At 33.8% G+C, this 21,482-nt stretch overlaps 1 non-coding gene across 1 annotated transcript; it reads right to left on the bottom strand.

Moving 5' to 3' along the window:
* Nucleotides 1-12,973: 12,973 nt before the first annotated feature.
* Nucleotides 12,974-13,045, bottom strand: Trnad-guc. Its single transcript has one exon. It is a non-coding gene; the product is annotated as a tRNA-Asp (tRNA).
* Nucleotides 13,046-21,482: the final 8,437 nt, after the last annotated feature.

Consider the following 21,482-nt stretch of genomic DNA (forward strand, 5'->3'; position numbering starts at 1 on the left):
TTAGTATAACACTCTCATAGAATAAAATTAGGCAAAGGTAACCTTTGGAACTGCCAAAGGACAAACGTATCTTACTCGTGGGTGTTCCATCAATAAAGAGGCAGATGTTAGATATTAATGGTTGGTTCTGAGCTGATTTAATATAGCATTATGAATCTCGACAGTACGTTGCATTTAAATAATCATAATCAATTTAGTTACAAGTGCCGCTACTACGCTCCAACTGTTTACTATTTCGCTGTTGTATTGAACATATTTATTATGTGTATATTTATTTATGTAATATGTTAAAATAGAAAAGTATTACCATTATTTAAACGTCTATATCAATATAAATTATAGATAACCATGTTATGATTGAAGCGATGAAGAGTGTTTGTGGCTCAGGGGTTAAGCACTTGACTTGCAATCTGCAGGTCCTAGGTTTGAATCCCGCCATGTACCAATGTGTTTTTCGATTTTCGATTTACATATGTAAATTTATCCGACGTCTTACGGTGAAGGAAAGCATCGTGATGCTGCACATATCTGAGAAAAAAATCAATGATATGTGTGAAGTCAACCATCCCGCACTGGGCCAGTGTGGTTGACTATAGCCTGGTAAGCCCTAACTTTGGCGTTGAGCCCCTCAGTGGGGTCGTATAGTGAGTTGATAATGATGTTATCATTCTGTCGCTCTTCTTTTGTATGTCTTTAATCGTTTTAAGATAGTATAGGATCCTACACATTTTTATAGGTCGTATTTATCCCACTCATTTTCTTAGCATTTTCATGTGACATTTTTGACATAAAATTCAATGACATAATAAGATTCTTTATTCAAAAATGAGGCAAGTATTTGTATATTTGTTCATGTAAAAAATTGTTATTATGTTCGATAACATCATTAACCTTTGCTAGAAGCCTTTGCAAGTTAAGTACTAAGTCTTTATATCCACGTGTACACTCCGACACGACATCAAGGATGTAACCAACACGTTTATATTGTTTTGCACAGCATACGTTGCGTAGAATTATAGTGATCAATAGTCTTACGATGGGTTCAATGGAGCAATATAAATTATTGCATTACGGGGCATTTATGAAAGTCGACCGTTCGGCGCCAGTTAGCAAGAAGTCTCGTGATTGATTAATGTTTGGTATTATAAACAGCTTCTGTACTGATTTGTAGTGGACTTATGATGGATGTGAGGATTGACCCGAGCGACCTCTGACTGTGTTGATTAAACATTCTATAAACGTAAATACTTAGAAGATTACTCATACTGCCGAATTATCAAGAATAAGCTACTATACAATGGTTAAATATTGCTATTCTAAATATTATATCATATTTTACTGGTCTTATATATTAACAGATATTATACAAACAAAATACATTATATTTTACGCAAATAAAAGCGTTGCCTATTGCTAAAATTGGTTTAAACAATTTTTAGTTTATTATAAACAAACAAACCATTTATGACTTGAAGGTCTGACTTGAAGGGTATGAACTTAAAGGTGCTGTAGTTTAACTCGAGTAAGCAGTGATCAATGTGAGACCGAATGAGTATGACTTAAGTTCTTACTTTATATTTTTTTATCGAAAGGTGGCAAACGAGCAATCGGTCACCTAGATTCGCTGAAATAGCGAAGCGACCGTTGCCCATAGACATCCACAAATGCAGATGCGTTGCCTACCTTTAACCAACGGAGAAGGGACGCACAGTAAGAGGATATTTCCCCTTCCTATAACATTAGACTTCCAATTCACGCCTGTCTTCTGTGTGATCGTGGTATTTCACCGGGTGTTAGCGTACATTTATAAAGGTGTTTTAAATATTGCATTTCTTGAATATAATTGGATATATGTAGGTCGCATTAGTCGTGAGGTGAGATGATGTAGCGAGTGAGTGCATTTGCCGACGTGTACACTTAGTTCACTTATCAAGTCTGTAAATCAATGCGTAAAGGTAAATAAAAATCTAAATAAATGTGATTGTGATTCAACAGATGGAATCTGAAAATTAAATAAATATTATAAAACGTTTTTAAAGGAGGTGGAATAAATTTAAATAAAGTATGTAAGTTATAACCATGTTTAAAACAAAAAATATTTGTCATTTAGACTAACTGACGCACTATTTAATGGTCACTCAGGGATACCTTTCGCGAAATTAAGTACGACAGACTAACAAGCTTCTTTTTTACTTTGGGAGCGGTAGACGATAGTACAAACTGCAATGAAAGTTATGCATTTTAATTAATTTGGCTCTTAGACTATAGTGTGTAGACTTAGGCTAGTACATACGTAAAAATATTATAACATAAGATGCAGAACAAATCTGTGTGTAAAGGTAATAATACTGTTATATTTTCAATCGATATTATAGTATCGATTTAATATAATCGATTTATTGAATATCGATTTTATAAGATTAATATAACGAGCGTAGCGTCATTCGTCTTGTTCAAGCGACGCCGGCGCCGACTGAGCGCAACATTCAACCGGTTAGACCACTGTAAGTATAGAATTATACAATTTTATTATTATTAATTTTGAAATTAACTTTATTATTACAATACCTTGACAGTCTGGACTAAAAGCCTATCCTATAAGTCTAGCTTGCTAAACTCATATTGCAAGCGTACTAAAAGCCTAGAAAATTTTAAAAACATATTAACGTTCATACTATTAATAATAAAAATGTATAGTTTCCAAGTCTACACTGTACGTTGTCTCAATATTGTTTTGTACGCATGATTAAATACGTTAGCGATAAGATTGTGGGCACAATGTTGGAATTGCATAAAATGTACATAGACCAGCTACACATTGATATGTGCCGCACCTGTGGCTTTGCCGCATGGGGTAGACAGGAATGTTATTCATATCAAATTAGCACAAAATGTGTACATAAGTACCACCATTTTAATCACTTAAGGTCAGTATATTATTAGTTATTAGGTAAGTTTTCGAGCTTTTCGATTATATAGCTTCATTTAGCAAAACATGTACAGTTTTGCAATCAGTTTTAAATCTTACTAATATTATAAATGCGAATCTTTGGATGGATGTTTGTTTGAAGATATCCCCGGAACATAGTCTGGTAGAACATATAGGCTACTTATTTAGTTTTTTTTTTTAATTCCACGCGGACGGAATCGCAGGCGATAGTTAGTTTGATATTAACCTGATTGTATAAAGAAAGATGGTTGGAAAATTAAATTATATATTCTTATGTTATTCTCTAATCAAAGAGCCATTTGTGAAAGAATTTTTAATGTCGCTTTGTAGTTTTTAGTTAATTTGGAATAAATAAACTGACAAATATTTTTTCTTTATAATATTGTACAATAAGTTACTAATTAAGTGAAGCAGGATATAAGTACATCCGTCTTAATGGTTATTAATTAAATATAAAAACAGCAATAAACTTTTATTATAATAATTATTCGCGAGCGTCGGTGGCTCAGGGGTTAAGCACTTGACTTGCAATCTGCAGGTCTTGGGTTCGAATTCCGCCATGTACCAATGTGTTTTTCGATTTACATTTATCCGACGTTCTTATGGTGAAAGAAAATATCGTGATGCAACCTGCACATATCTGAGAAGAAATTCAATGATATGTGTGAAGTCAACCCACACTGGGCCAGCGTGGTTGACTATGGCCTAATCACCCCTAACTTGGGGTAGGCTCCGAGCTCCTCAGTGAGGACGTATAGTGAGCTGATGATGATGATGATAGTAATAATTATTCACTTGTTTGATTTTTACCTTACCATTTACAAAAGATCGTGACAGTCTAAAGAAATAACATACTTAAGGTCATTTTGATTTAGAAAAAACTTGAAACCACAAATAGTTAGAATAACAATTGCAAGCGCAAAGTGCAAACTGTTAACTATACAAGTGTTAATTTTATAAAGGTGTGGGAATACTAGAGCGATTCCTTTTAAAATAATAAAATTACTAACTTAACGGAAATAATTCAATGTTATAAAAGACTCTTAAAACGTCCTAAGAAATTAAAAGTTATGATTTTCAAGGAAGCAGTAACAAGATTGGATTTGATTTATTGGATTAATTATTTAACATGATGTTTAATTCTTTGATTTATTTTTACATATATAGCCGTTTTAAGGCTAACAATATGATTAATATAATTTTACAAAAGCCAAGAAATAGCTTACTTTATAATCATTAAAGAAATCTTTCCAAAAATAACTTTTCAATCCCAATTCCAATGAAAATATGTGTGAAAACGTTCATTGTTCGCTTGTTACATTACACTGTGTTGTGTGCACACCCTAATTAGTCATAATGAACGCGTGAGGAGAGCTTTGTTGCAAAGATATTACTGTTAATGTGTATGAAAGTTTTCCTTATTTGCTACATACACAGTAACACACCCGGATCTGTCCGCTAAGGTTGAATACTAACCACTATGAATGTGCAACGCCAACATTAAAAGTAAGATTACAAATTTAAAACGTACATATATTAATCAAGATACTAAATCAAAAAGTTTCAAGTTTTAATTGACATCAGAAGTAGAGTTTACAGTCTCTTGGTTAAATCCAAAAATTTATTAATATTACTATTTATAATAATTTTTACAATGGACTCAGTACATCTGATTTTAATTGGTGTTTTTTTTAACAAAATGAGCAGATTGCTATACGAACGTATTCAGTATGCAACCTAAAATGGGTCATGACAATCTGACGAAATGCAACTCTTCGTTACCGCGTGACTCAGCACGTCAGATTCATCTTGCTAACTGACACAAACGTCAAACTGTCATGACACACCCACGTGTTGCATTAGCTAACTTAGATTAACTTAAACCAATACAACTTAATGAGTTGTGACCGCGATAATTTATTGTTTATCGATTAAGTGTCTCACTTAGATTTATTAATTGATCACTAAGGAGACCCTTAATATGAAAAATTAAACCAATTACTAAGATCAAAGTTTAACAGTAAAAATTTAAGAAACTACCTGTCTGAGATTTTCAAATCAATTTACTATCAGTTCGAAATAAAATTAAAATCATTGTAAAACCTTAAAGTGCAATGCAATATCTATTAATGGACCGGCAATAGATTAAATATCTAGGTATAATTGGCGCTAACGAAGACCGAGCTTAGGTATTTAGCACTAAAACTGTGAACTAGGAATCTAGTTCGGTAGGTACTAACATTCCAACAGCAATTAATCAAAAAGAATAGGAACTGGTTGTAAACGACCTTCTAAGGATATACTTGAGGCAAGGTATGAAATTATGCTTAATCCGGATTATTAGTTAAAGGCGGGTTTCCACTGTACGTGATTTTACAGACGGACGCAAGGTTGACGACCACGGATAGTCACACGTCAAGCACCATTTACTAACGTCACGGACGTAGCTTTTTCTACACCGACGCCATGGAAACCTGCCTCAATACATAAATAATACGAAAATAACAACAAATAAAGGTATCATTGTTTATAGCCAGTATAGAAATTGTTTCATAGTATTGCAAATTATATCGTATGAGAAATTTTACCAAAATGAATTTTGTTGTAAATTTTACACAGACCTAAAAAACCTGATTGTAATTTTCAAGTTTTCAGCGTTTCGTTATTTTTTTTATAATGCTAGTCATTAGACTGATGGAGACCCCTTAATACGTGAGTTAAGCCGTTTCTTAATTAATTAGTCATTAGACTGATTAACTTTAGATTAACTTTTTTTTTAATAAAACATCGTAAAAACTTTCTCAAATATTATATTTTTGTATCATCCTTACTAATATTATAAATGCGAAAGTAACTCTGTCTGTCTGTCTGTCTGTCTGTCTGTCTGTCTCGCTTTCACGCCAAAACTACTGAACCGATTTAAATGAAATTTGGTACACAGATAGTCTAGAGCCTGAGGATGGACATAGGCTATATTTTAACGCGAAAAAGGGGTTGTAAGGGGTTGAAAGTGGGGGTGAAAGTTTGTATGGAAGTGTCGCCTACTATTGTTTACTGAACCGATTTAAATGAAATTTGGTACACAGATATTCTAGAGCCTCAGAAAGAACATAGGCTACTTTTTAACGCGAAAACAGGGTTGTAAGGGGTTGAAAGTGGGGGTGGTAATTTGTATGGAAGTATCGTCATTTTTACAGTTAGAAGCATGAAACTTCTGTCTAAGGCTGCTAATTTGATATAAATAAATATGAAATTCAATTTCTGTAGAAATTTTACTCTGAAGGGTGCTAAATAACAATAGGGGATGAAAATTTGTTTGGGAATATGTGAGGTTTAGGTGAATGTTTTATTTAATATGTTTTGCTGTTACCCTTACTGATATTTAGTCTAGAGCTCGAGAAAGAACAAAGACTACTTTTTAACGCGAAAAAAGGGTTGTAAGGGGTTGAATGTGGGGGTGGTAATTTGTATGGAAGTATCGTCATTTTTACAGTAAGAAGTTTGAAACTTCTTTCTAATGCTGCTAATTTGATATAAATAAGTAAGAATTTCGATTTTTGTAAAAATTTTACCCGTAAGGGTGCTAAATAACAATAGGGGATGAAAATTTGTTTCGCAATATGTGAGGTTTTAATGAATGTTTTGTTTAATATGTTTTACTATTATACTTACTGATATTTAGCTTAGAGCCTGAGAAAGGACAAAGATTAATTTTTATCGTGAAAGAGGGTGTATAAGGGGGTAAAAGTAGGGGTGGAAATTTGTATGGACGTATCGTCATTTTTACAGTTAGAAGCTTATAACTTTTTTTAGGCTACTAATTTGATATTAATAAATAGGTCATTTAAAGTTTGTAAAAGTTTTACCCTTAATGTTGCAATATAATAAGGGAATAGGGGATGAAAATTTGCATAAGAGTAAATGAATATTTTGTAAGTTCCATTTGTTTTGTTGTAATTTTTTATAAGTTTAAATAAAATACCTCAACAACAACAACTAAATTCACGCCCATAACCCAGAGGGATAGGTAGAGACCAAACACCTACATTTGGTGTGGTCGTGGCACACCTATCTCTATGTCTACATCCATACATCAACGCATAGCACGTCGGTCAAGTAAAATAATAATCCTTAAAAAAAATGCTTAACGAAAACAGTATTTCACGCGGACGAAGTCGCGGGCACAGCTAGTAAGAAATAATTTTCCTTAAGGAGAAATCACAAGATATGCTAACAGTTATATCGTAAATATAAACTAACAAGTGCACACAGTTTTGTCTAAAAGCGATTTTCTGTTTTACTGCCTTTTTATGAGCTATAAAGTCAACAGCGTCCTCTAGAAAAAATCATCTAATTTTAATGAGTTTAGATTTATTAGATTAACCATTAACTCAGTTGACTTTATACATTCAGTAGCTTTCCAAGTGTTATGTTAAATGTCCATGGAAGGAAATTCTTATTTCAAAAGAGTTGCACAATATTAGTTTAAACAAATTTGGGATACGAGTACAATCAGTGATTGATCCCGCAACAACAATATTTGTTGGGTTCACGAATTGGCCGAGTCGACCGGTGCAATACCACGACCATACAGAAGACAGGCGTGAAGTGGAAGCAATTACGCGTTTCGTCTGATGAGTGTGGTACCGGATACCTAATTTTTTGTCCTCTTTGCCTTCCCATCCTTTTCTTAGAAGAAAAATTTTAATCGCAAATAAAATTGAGCTTTATTTGAAACAAGTTTTCATTTTACGCTTGCTCTTGATAATGTACTTGTAGCCCCGTACTGTGTGAACTGACTCTTAAGCGAAAAGTTCCAAAATGTTTTCATGAAAACTTTTCAGATTGTAAAGAAGGCAAGAAGTTTTACGCGATTGTTTTGTTAGTGTAAGCTCACGATTAGCCTCGAAATATTCAATGTAAACTATACTGCTCTATTGAATGGCATACTGCTATTGTTAACTATGACTTCTAGTAACCAGGGGTCAACAATCCTTGGATTGACAGGGTCAAGGTCACGCACCGCGATTTGTATGATAGAAGTCATCGAGTTTCATGTGACCCAGTCACGAGTATGAAGTGGATTGAAGCAGATCAAATAGTCAGTTCCGGTTGACACCTAAGCGATGCCAATTACATAACGGTAGAATTCCACTGCCAACAATACTTGTATAAAACAATGTCTATTATATTGTAAACAAACATAAAATATTTTGTAGAATTATGTTACGTAGATCCCAGCATTCACCATGGTATGAGTTGAGTTGAATAGAGAATTCTGACGACCGATAAGGTTGCATTCACTTAATTTTTATACCACAGATAGGACGAAATATGGTATAACTAGCTGTGCCCGCGACTTCGTCCGCGTGAAATACTGTTTTCGTTAAGCATTTTTTTTAAGGATTATTATTTTACTTGACCGACGTGCTATGCGTTGATGTATGGATGTAGACATAGAGATAGGTGTGCCACGACCACACCAAATGTAGGTGTTTGGTCTCTACCTATCCCTCTGGGTTATGGGCGTGAATTTAGTTGTTGTTGTTGAGGTATTTTATTTAAACTTATAAAAAATTACAACAAAACAAATGGAACTTACAAAATATTCATTTACTCTTATGCAAATTTTCATCCCCTATTCCCTTATTATATTGCAACATTAAGGGTAAAACTTTTACAAACTTTAAATGACCTATTTATTAATATCAAATTAGTAGCCTAAAAAAAGTTATAAGCTTCTAACTGTAAAAATGACGATACGTCCATACAAATTTCCACCCCTACTTTTACCCCCTTATACACCCTCTTTCACGATAAAAATTAATCTTTGTCCTTTCTCAGGCTCTAAGCTAAATATCAGTAAGTATAATAGTAAAACATATTAAACAAAACATTCATTAAAACCTCACATATTGCGAAACAAATTTTCATCCCCTATTGTTATTTAGCACCCTTACGGGTAAAATTTTTACAAAAATCGAAATTCTTACTTATTTATATCAAATTAGCAGCATTAGAAAGAAGTTTCAAACTTCTTACTGTAAAAATGACGATACTTCCATACAAATTACCACCCCCACATTCAACCCCTTACAACCCTTTTTTCGCGTTAAAAAGTAGTCTTTGTTCTTTCTCGAGCTCTAGACTAAATATCAGTAAGGGTAACAGCAAAACATATTAAATAAAACATTCACCTAAACCTCACATATTCCCAAACAAATTTTCATCCCCTATTGTTATTTAGCACCCTTCAGAGTAAAATTTCTACAGAAATTGAATTTCATATTTATTTATATCAAATTAGCAGCCTTAGACAGAAGTTTCATGCTTCTAACTGTAAAAATGACGATACTTCCATACAAATTACCACCCCCACTTTCAACCCCTTACAACCCTGTTTTCGCGTTAAAAAGTAGCCTATGTTCTTTCTGAGGCTCTAGAATATCTGTGTACCAAATTTCATTTAAATCGGTTCAGTAAACAATAGTAGGCGACACTTCCATACAAACTTTCACCCCCACTTTCAACCCCTTACAACCCCTTTTTCGCGTTAAAATATAGCCTATGTCCATCCTCAGGCTCTAGACTATCTGTGTACCAAATTTCATTTAAATCGGTTCAGTAGTTTTGGCGTGAAAGCGAGACAGACAGACAGACAGACAGACAGACAGACAGAGTTACTTTCGCATTTATAATATTAGTAAGGATTAATAAAATAAAACGAAATTAAAAAATTGTGCATATTTAAATTATAAATTAAAACAATTTGTAAAAAATGAACGAAACAATATGTCAGTTGTTATACTTTCTTAAGTCTGTGGATCAATTTGTCGGCTTACGTCTGGGTCGATAACACCGGCCGCCTCTGGTTCTATCTCGTTATCGTCACGGTGTAACACTTGTTGACACGTGGAAGCCACTTCACTGATTATCTTCCTTACACTCTTACTTTAAATCGATTTTATTTTTAATGCCCATTGAACGGGTCATGAACTGGAGATGTTACCCTAATGTAAATCTTTACTAATTAGGGTAAAAGACACCATTAATTGACACCTTATCAAAATACTGGTAGATCATTCGTTCGTTATTTTGTCTAAAGAAAAGGCAAAAGAAAAGTACAGAAATACATACCTATTGAGTAGCGAAGGATTTAATAATAACATTCATAGAATTTAAATTTAAATGTAAGAATAAATACATCTATTTATTTTATCATCAGTACACACGGGGTACGATGTCAATCACCATGAGTTTAGGTTTTAAATTAAAATCCATATTTTTAAACATCAACAAACAAGGTACGATTCCAAAACGGCCTGAAGTCATGATAAGCTGACAGAATAAACTGGTATCGATTAAAAAGTGTTAAATCGATTCCTAGGACAGTCGAGTAGAGACAGTTTATCTTAATAGCCATCTGATGCACACCCACCGCCGGCTGACGAACTGTGAACATATCCCGGAGCTAACATTTGTATATGGTAATTGTGCATCTAAGGAATGCAAACAAATATAGCTTCTAACCCGTACTGAATAGTGATCAAAATCGTTTGTATTGATGAGAAGTTATTGATGGGTAAGAATTTTAGTTATTTGCTCGATCTCACGTTGAATATTAACAGGTTATGAGCGAAAACGTATCGGATGGTTTTATGAAAAAAAAAAATTCCAGCCTGTATTAATTTCATTTAATAAATAAGTCTTGACAAACTTGACAAATGCTATTTTTATAAGTTTCAACAATTAACTTAACTAGAATGGATTATTTTCTTATCTATACGTATTATTAAAATTGAAGTGTCTGTATGATATTAAAAAAATATTTCGTACATTTTACGTGCATGTATACGTAGCTGATATAGAAATTATTTAAAATTTCTGTTTATCTGTCTGTTGCGTTTGTTCCGCATAGTCTCCAGATCGGCTGGATTTTGACTGATCTTTGACGGGAATAGTTGATGCACGCGAGAATATTATTAAGTACTTTTATTTTAATTCTGCTCCGGCATAGTCCTTAAAAGTTTTTCCTATCATATTAAACTTGATTTAAATTATTTGAGATTCGAATAACCATCGATAAAACTCCTGAGCTCATCGAAGAATGTCGTGTTAGCAAGTTAAGCAATTTTACATCCTCGACATTGTAAGGTTGATCAAAGCAATTTTTATGAACAACACATTTTTCTCAGTTACTACATAAATTGGTTGGTTTATTTTTTATTGGAAGTAATATGTTAAGTAGCAGTTTAACTTGAGGACATTGATTATAACCGTACCAGAGTAAACTGTTGGGTGTAATTGCGGCTTGTGATGGCAGGGAATCAATCTACACGACGACGCGCTGATAAGTGCTGTGATAAATATAAAGAATATAAGAGTGCGTTTACACAAGATGTAAAAATCGAAGTTAGTTAGCTACTAGGTTTCGCCCGCGACTCCGTCCATGCGCAATTAAAAACTTAATTAGTAGCCTATGTGTTCTTCCAGACTATGTTCTACATCTTTGCATAATTTTAGCCAAATCCAAGCAGTCGGTCAGATAACTTCTAACAAACATCCATCCATACATACATACATCCAAACATTCTCATTTATAATACGTATTAGTAAGATAGGAACTGGCTGTATGTTAGATTTAAGGTTGTCTTTAAAGGAGAAATAAAGATAGTATATATAATATCTTATTCTGGAATTTAATCCACTGTAATCTTTAAAACAGTATCCTCAAAGCAAGACATTATTACAAGCAAGAATGACTAGAATTATTAAAACTAAACAGAACTTAAAAATCGAACACATTTTCTGTACTAAACAAGACACACCTGGAAACTATCTTAGTAACTCAGGTATGGATGGAGTTTGTTTGAAGGTATCTGTGGGACGGATCTTGATGAAATTTGGCACATGTGTATGAAATAGTCTGGTAGAACACATAGGCTACTTATTACGTTTTTTTAATCCGCGCGGCCGGACGGCACGGCGGCAGCAGCTAGTTTTTCATAAGGTTAGTCTGCGCTATAGTCAGATTAATCGGTTCTCAGAAGGCAGTATATGAATAAAATTTGCAAACTTTCACGGTTATTATGGGGCGGGAGATTTAAACGATTTTCACTTATCACTGCATATTAAGTAGTCACACACGGGTTGGAAGTTGACATTCTCTCGGGAACGTTGTTGAGTGATACTAAATTACAGACAAACTACCTTAAACTGAATAAGAATAATAATGTAGCATGCGAATTGTACAAATCCGCCTTTTACAAACGGTGCCGGCGTGTTACATAAACTGGGAGTTATGTAAAATGTCTTAGGCAAATATAAATTATAAAATATGCTTGCGACATATAGTCCTAGTCTAATTCTACCATTACAATTTGTTACTTTGTTTCCTAAAGTGTCAAATACTTAATATGTATGTATATAAATAAAGAGTGTAACTTACTAAATAACAGAAACTTTTCATTCAATATAAATACAAAAAGCTCACTTCCATTTAAGCTTTTGTAAGTGTAGTTAATGTGTGGGTGTCAGTTGTCCGTACAAAGTTTAATGGGCATTTATTCCTAACTAAAGTGATGTTAATGCGCAAATAAATAGGTTTATTAATCTGTGCCTGGACACTAATGGTAACGGTACATTGTTCGGGAAAACAGAGCATCGAAGTCTATATAGAGATGTCGACTCATTCTTTGTGACTAGCTTATCTATAGGTACAGTTTAATGTTCTACTGATTTCATGATCCATTTCTTCATTGTATCCACAATTAAGTGTGTAACTATTAAATAATATTAATAATAGGCATTTTAATACACATTTGTGTTTCTTTACATTATGGTTCGAAGAAGGTCGAAATAGGGAAGCTACAGCTGTCGATAAACGGCCACAGTTGTAAAAGTGTTGCCTACCGTTAATCAAAGTTTTTACAAAGAGAATAGGGTTGAGATTAATTGTCTATAAGTGTGTCGGCAGTGTAAAAATACAGTTAATTTAAAAAAAAAATTAAATCACCAAAAAATCTCCCCGGCGGGGAATCGAACCCCGGTCTCCCGCGTGACAGGCGGGGATACTGACCACTATACTACCGAGGACATGTAATAAGGTCACCAATTTAGGTCACAATAAATAAAAAAATATTTATAAGAAATATCTTGCTTTTTTTTTGTATATTATCAACTAAGTTAACAAATTTTAATGTTTTTATCTTTCCAATATGTCATCCAACATTAACTTGTATTTAACTACTAGCAGTTGGCTGCGACTTCGTCTGCGCGATATTAAAATAATCTAGTAAAAAATATAGCCTATAACACACGGGGATTAAAAAACTTAATTAGTAGCTTATGTGTACTCCCAAAGCGAAAGCAAAGGAGAGTCGGTGGCTCAGGGGTTAAGCACTTGACTTGCAATCCTCAAGTCCTGGGTTCGAATCCCGCCATGTACCCCTCTGGGTTACAGGCGTGAGTTGTGTTCTTCCAAACTATGTTTATATCTTTGCCAAATTTCAGCGAGATCTATGCATCTGTTTTAGAGATTCTTTCAAACAAACATCCATCCATCCATCCATCCATCCATCCATCAATCTATCGATACAAACATTCGCATCTATAATTTTAGTAAGTTTAATATAACCTTTTTATTTGAATTGCAGAAATTGTACTTACGCATATTAACAAGACTATTACGAGACTTAAATGTCTTGATTTTATAATAAAAAAGAACAAGCCATTTGAATGTTGAATTGTTTCGATTATTAACGTTTAATATATAGCTAGTGGGCGGAGACAGGAATAAAAAATGCACTAATAACGTGTTATCTTTATGTCAGGTAATCTGCGTCAGATGGATGTAAGAGGCGTGCCACAAGTTTTGTTTAATAAAGCAATAAATTGCATTATTAATTCGTTAATAAAGAATATTGGAATGTAAAGTTACCGTCCCAAGATTAAGGAACGAAAATTATTTTACAATAACTATCTGTCGCACGCAACTCCGTCCGCGCGGAATTAAAAACAAACTTAATTCTTAACCTATGTGTTCTTCCAAATTGTGTTCTACATCTATGCCAAATTTCATCGAGATCTATGCAGCCGTTCTGGATATATCTTGTAACAAACATCCCTCCATCCATCCATCTAAACATTCGCATTTATAATATTAGTAAGATTTGTTGGTGCAAATGGTGGTTGTGGCAAATGAATAAGCGGCCACATGAATTCGCAGAAATTGCTGCCCATAGACATCCACAATTGCAGACGTGTTGCATACCTTTAATCGACGGAGAAGGGGACGTCCAGAAATAGGATATTTCCCCTTTCTATGAGCTTCCTCCGTCAAATCTTCTTCCCCGTCCCATTCCTTCCGTAGAAGGAAAGGGTGAGAAGGGAAAGAGACCTAAAATTAGGCCCCCGGAAGGCACATTAATCATACGAAATGCGGAATAATTACTGAATTCGTATAGATAAGTAATATCTACTAATATATTCAAAAAGTTTTTTAGTCAAGAACTAAAAATGACTGTAAACTGGTCACTGTTCACAATCTCAGAAGATCTTGAGCAGTAAACGGTAAAAAAAATTGCATATTGCTCGTCTGAAATAACAACGTCGGTGGTCCATTTATATCACTTTACAAAAACAATAAAATCATAGCCCCCGAGCTACTCAAGTCACTTATCGTAAACGACCGAGTACATTGATTTCTTTCAACGCCACCCCTCAGTTCCGGCGTGCGAGATAACGCATTGTAAAACACACAAGCAATAAAAACATTCGCTATGATGATTCACATCTGTAACAAATAATAAAGGTCAATGATAATGTTGATTGTTTGGAAGGCGAAGAAAATAAAATGAGAATGAAAATTCAAGGTTTACAGACAAATGAACCTCGTTCTATTTAAGTTTCTATTATGTAAATTAGACGAAGTGTTTCCTAGTGATTACCCTTATTCATAGCGAATCTTAATTTGGTTCTCATGTATATTTTAGTGGTACTTGTTTAATGTTATTAAAGCCAATCAGAATATGTAAAACAAAGACAACTCAACATTGATTACAGCGCCCTCTTTCATAAATCGCTTTATACAATTATTTGCGCCACAATGTTCATTACATCGTAGAAAATGTTGTTCCTGATAAAAAAAGCGTCGGAACAAAAACCGAAGAATCAAAATGTTGTTTTTTTTGTGGAAAAGTGTAAAAATATTGCCAAGTTCATGATGACCAATTCGCATTTAAAAAAATGTCAAAATTTGTTTTATCGGTTTTTTGTTCGGACGCTTCTCAATTTTTAAGCTACTAGCTGTCGCCGGCGACTCCGTCCGCGCGGAATTAAAAAATGTATGCCTATGTGTTCTTCCAGATTATGTTCCACATCTGTACCAAATTTCATCAAGATCCGTTCAGCCGTTCCGGAGATACCTTCAAACAAACATACATCCATCCATCAATCCAAACATTCGCATTTATAATATTAGTAAGATTTAATAAATGAATGGGATACTAACTTATATGCACAATCAAGTACACGCTATATTTCTAAGAGAAGACTCAAGTTTAAAGCAATATGGCCTGGCATTGTCATCGTACGTTAAACACTGCGACCAACCAAACTATCAACTTGAACTTCCACGATGACAGGTCTACGATGAGAAATGCGGCAACAAAACACCGACATTTCATTTAAAAAACAGTGTCTTACAGAATTAGGACCTTATTACAAAGGAACAAGGGTTGTAATTATGGTAAGTAAGTTTTTTGTCCGCAAATTAATGTTTGATTGGTCGAAAGTGAGAGGTGGCAAGTTGGCAAATAAAGGGACAAAAGCGAAGCGCTCAATTTGTGCCAATCAAAGGCGTCGAGCGAACTTGACCCGGCGAGAGAATGCGGCCCTTGTTGTGATAGCGGCTTTCTGTTTGGCCCTCGCGGTTCTAGGCGCACGCGCAGCGATGTTTGCTGAGTTGTCACTAACGATTGTTTGATTTTCAAGTAATTGGAAGATAATATTGTTTTAAGTACGTTTGAATGGATAGAAGTGTTTATTATAATTAATATAATCAAAATGTATTTGATGAGGTATCTTTTGATCCTACGTAAAAATTATGTAATTATGTACTTAAAGATTTTTTTAAATTCATAACTTAATTTGACTTTAATTAATTTAAAAATACTTAAATTAAGTAAAGTCAAATTAAGTTATGAATTTGACTTTACTTAATTTAAGTGTTAAGTATGAGAGATCCCTATGCATTCAATTGGCGGCAAAATCAATAGATTTCTAGATAAAATTTTATTTTCATAATAAACAATATTATCGTGTAATACTTTATATTATCTACTGCATCCAATATTGAAACTTACTACCAAACAATAAGGAAGAGATTAGCGTGCACTTAGCTCGATATCTAAGTTTCCTTGTCACAAGTAACGCACAGAATATGTTATTACATCAATTAAATAGGCAATAAAGCGATCGTATCTAAGTTTTAAAAGCGATCAAGTCGTCTCGTTATAGTTATTAACAATTCAATCAATAAATTTTACATTGCCTTTTGGCGCCATCTGACGGCGCATGACGGCTACTGACGGTGCCTTAAATAGTAACACTTTCAGAACAACATTACTGATCATGCTTGATATAAAACTAATGAATCTCATTATCCTAGTTCTATTGGATTGCTTTGAACATGTTCTTACGTAATTATTGCATGAAAGGTTAATCAATTCAATGTCAATTTGCAGAGCGATCTTTTATCTTTAAGTTAGACAATAGACTTTGTTATTTCGATTTATGATTTATGTTTTATGAAGATGTCACCCGCGTGGCTGTTAACGCTGAAGTAACATGAAAAACTTAATTGATAGCCTACGTTTTCTTCCACATTATGTTCTACATCAATGTTGAATTTCAGCAAGATTCATGCAGTCGTTCAGGAAATACCTTCTAACAATCATCCATCCATACACCCAAACATTCGTATTTATAATATTAGTAAGATACTGCTTTACTTTTGTGACTTGTACAGTCGTAAAATCTTCTAATATATAAAATTCTCGGGTCACGGGGTTCGAACTTGAACTCCTCCGAAACGGCTTGACCGATTCTCATGAAATTTTGTGAGCATATTCAGTAGGTCTGAGAATCGGCCAACATCTATTTTTCATAACCCTCCCCGTTTAGTTTTTTTTAAACTGCACGGACGGAGTCGCGGGCGACAGCTAGTCTTATATATAAAATTTCCATGTCACAATGTTAGTTACCGTACTCATCCGAAACGGCTTGACTGCTTGTTATGAAATTTTATATTCATATTCAGTAGATCTGAGAATCGGCTACTATCTATTTTTCATACCACTATTATGTTTGTTTTTAACTGCGCGCGGACGGAGTCGCAGACGACAGCTAGTATTAATATAATAATTCTATTCGAATATTTTTAAACTTGAACAGATTATCGTTTCACTTTTGTTTTACAAATTCACATGAAAAAATATAAGTTTATGAAATACAAAATAGGAAATTAACTTTTAAGTTCAAGTTAATTATTCAAACTATTACTTAAAATGTAAATTAATTTGTACATTTATTAGAACAATTTATTACTAGCAATTTAATTATTGTAACAGATATTATAATGTTCAGTTGACGTCACTTGACAGCAAACAGTAGTTGACATAGATAAAAATCAGTAAAAAATACATCGTGCATAATAAATCTGACTCCCTGACACTTGCATATTAAAACACAATAACATTAGCAACATATAGTCCGACAAACATATTTGACCCGGTGGGTAAAAATCAAAATAAATCACAATAGCTCCCTAAGGCAAATCAGCAATATCACAAAAACCATAATATACTTTTTGGATTATATATATCTTATATATTTTTATTGGATTGTCATTATGTTAGTAGTAGCTTTTACATATTATCTGACATAATAAACCTCGATACCAACACCTCTCACGGGTCAAATAACTTTGTCGCACTATAATACAATACAAAGGTAATCAGCGGCATTGTCTTACTGTTGTTAAAAACCCATTCGTATTAATTCATCTAATATAAACATTGTCTTCGCAATGACAAAGCAAAATAAACGATATGTACATTTTTAGATTAACTCCTCAATAAAAATTACATATATCGTTGAATTTGTACGTAAAAATCGGACCACCAGGGGCGGAGATTCGCAGTAACACACATAAAAAAATAATACAGTCGAATTGATAACCTCCTTCTTTTTGAAGTCGACTAAAAAGTGTTAGGCAAACTAAAATAGTACGATATAAAATGCTTACAAAAATATTTGATCGTATATATTTTTAAGAAAGGAAATAGTATTAACAAAGACAAAAAATTCCATTCTCTGAAATAAATCACAACGAATGAAGTTGTCGTTTGATTGAGTTATATTCAATAACTGACAACTCAGAACCAAAGTGGCAGCGCTGAAAGTGCTCGACGATTGCTTTGACACAAGTCGGCGTTACATTTCAAACGTCTAAATTAAAGCGAAAAAAGCGGCCGTCACTTACAATTACAAACGACGGATACAAAAATAAAGAGCTCAAAACAAATGATAAACATACATTATTAATATCTTACAAACAAGTTGAAATTCAATTGTTCATTAATTTTGGCTCGATGACAACTTAAAAAAAAAAAGTGACAGCTGTCAGAGTAGTTTTGAAATGAAGCGGGGAAATGTCATTAAGTGACAATAAAGCGACGAAAGCGCTTTATTCGTAATTGAAGCGACGCCGGCTGGCAAAGCGACAAATGGGAGTGTTGGAGTTGTCACGTCATTTGTCAGCGTTAATTAGCGGGTTAACATCTCTTTTAGGCGTAGGGAGTCCGTACGACTAATGATATTTGACCATTATGTTACCGTTGAACTTGAATGCAGTGAAACTTGTATTAATACTTATTGCCATCCCTTTCATTCTATTCGAAAAAAACAGAGACAAGAATATACGTTATGGCAGTCGAATTCTACGGTTATGGGGACCGATTGCTTTTGTCGGTTATTTGGAATTCATGTTGACGTGTGTGATGATACATGTGTGAGTGCTTTCTTGTATGTGTGTGTGCTTTTAACGGTTCCGCTTTCACCTTATTTATCTCTTGATAGGTTTGAATAAACATTATGTATGTGTTATGTTTAAAATGTAATTAATTTTAAAGCGGTAGTAGCCTTGACTTTCAAAAAAGGTTTATGGAACAAAAAGGTTTATTAACACTTATTATAAGGAAAATAAATATATTACCTCTGTAATGTTGTACTCCTCTGTAGCTCTATTAAGCTTTGTGAAGTATCTGAAACAATAATAAAACAAACTTAATGTTTTGTAGTTGACACATAACACGTTCAATACCATCGACTCGCCACTCGCCTGCCTTGCAAGTTCACAGTGGTACGTAGAAATTATAATAGCATTGAATGTGTTAAATCGAAAACATGAACTTAAAAATACAGCGTACAACAATATTGATAAATTCAAAGGATTATAAGTCATCTAAGCCTAAGCCTAGTCATCTAAGTTTTAAGTTTTTTGTAATTTACTAACCAAATATGGATCTATGTTGTCCGAAAATAAAGAATTTGAAAAAAAAATTATATTAAAATTGTTGTTCGAAAATCTACATCTTACTAATATTATAAAATATTTTTATATGGATGTTTGTTTGAAGGGTTTAACGGATCTTGATGAAATTTGGCACAGATGTAGAATATAGTCTGAAAGAATACATAGGCTTGTTACATTCTTTTTTTAATTCCGCGCGGACAATCTCGCGGGCGACAGCTAGTATGATCTAAATTCAAATTATAACTATTGTAAATCATCCGATCTCATTTGTATGACATTAATTGTAACATAAGCAAGATTTATTGCTAATTTGTGCTATTTTAGTCCTAAAGACGTGATCACTTGACATGATCAAGTCATACCATAAAAGGCGAACAATATAGCAATTTGGATAAATTTACAGAAATGTCTGGATCAACGTCTGATTAATTCAAATCATCTAGCAAGTTCCAACAAACTTGCATTGGTCCATACAAACTCGAGTACAAAGTGACAAAGCTTGTAATTTCTTTGAATGACAATTTAGTATTATCATGTACATAAAGTTGTTTGTACATGAATGTGTCAACAAACCATACTTATCTATGAAAACTAAAGTACATTAAAATTTGTCGGTTTATACAATGAAAGAATTAAATCTGCTACCCACTTAAGATCGAATGTCGTAGAGGAAATCTATTAAAGTATTTATAATTTAGTACATTTGTACAGGGCCGACTTTAAGGTAGGACAGGTAGGGCTGGAGAGGAAGGGCTTGCGACAAGTCTGCGAATTACACAGTCTTACATAGCCCCGGTCATCCCTCCCCCCAAAGGCATTTTAAAAAAGAGGGAGCCGTAAAAATCTCACCCAACTCGTAGAGCTAAAACCGTAACTGCTTCTGTATGTAAGCACTAATTTCAACTTAATTACATAATCTAGATACTTACGGTCTTACCATAAAAACTCAAACAGTGTTTCAAGTGAATATTACCTTAAACACACGTCACCCCCTTTTTGCCGTGACTCTTGAGCCCGGCGTAGATTTTTGACAAATTATGGCTATTGAAACATGCGTAGGCATACGAATTGCGATCTCGACTAATAAATAATTAAGTATTTATACCGAATGTAGTGTGGTGATACATATTTTTGGCGAAACATATAACCACGTTGACGTCCATATCAATCAGCGGCGGTGAAAGAGTTATAACGTCTGTTTAATCAAACAGTGTCTAACTATATTTATTGGAGTAACACAGTTATTGTTTAAATGTTATCGAAGTGTTGAAAAATCTTAACTTTTTGCTACCCTGTAGTTACAGAAGTAGCACTTTTTTCACGCATTATCTCAATCCATGTTTAATAAATCATTGTTGTCTCATTTGTTTTGTTGAAAGATTTCGTCGAGTGATGTACATTTTGGCAAGTACTGTTGCCAAAACATATGGATTGTAAAAATTTAAAAAGGTATTCTTTTAAAGACGTAAATATTTTGATTATTGTTCATTTAAGAAGACTGAAGTGTGTAACTAAATAAGCTTGACACTAAAAGGGTTATTATAAAAAAGAGCTTACTGATTTTTTTGCTTCGCTTGATATATAGCTATGACAAGCTGTTTTCGCTCGGGAATGTGGAAATGAAGAGCCATTTTATTATTTCATTATTTCTTACACTTGTAGAAATTCTACAGTAGATGATCTTAATGTAAATGAATAACATTAAATGGAAACAATATTTGTTGTGTGCTCGAACGGGCCGGGTCGACCGGTGTAATACCACGACCACACAGAATACAGGCGTGAAGTGGAAGCAATTCCGCGTTTCATCTGATGAGTGTGGTGCCGGAGGCCTTATTTTACTCCACATTTCCTTCCCACCCTTTTCTTATAAGGAAGGATGGGAAGGGAAAGTGGATTTGACGGCGGTAATATATCCTCTTTCTATGCGTTCCC

The sequence above is a fragment of the Papilio machaon genome, chromosome 20, assembly GCF_912999745.1.
Source record: "Papilio machaon chromosome 20, ilPapMach1.1, whole genome shotgun sequence".
Classification (NCBI taxonomy): Eukaryota; Metazoa; Arthropoda; class Insecta; order Lepidoptera; family Papilionidae; genus Papilio; species Papilio machaon.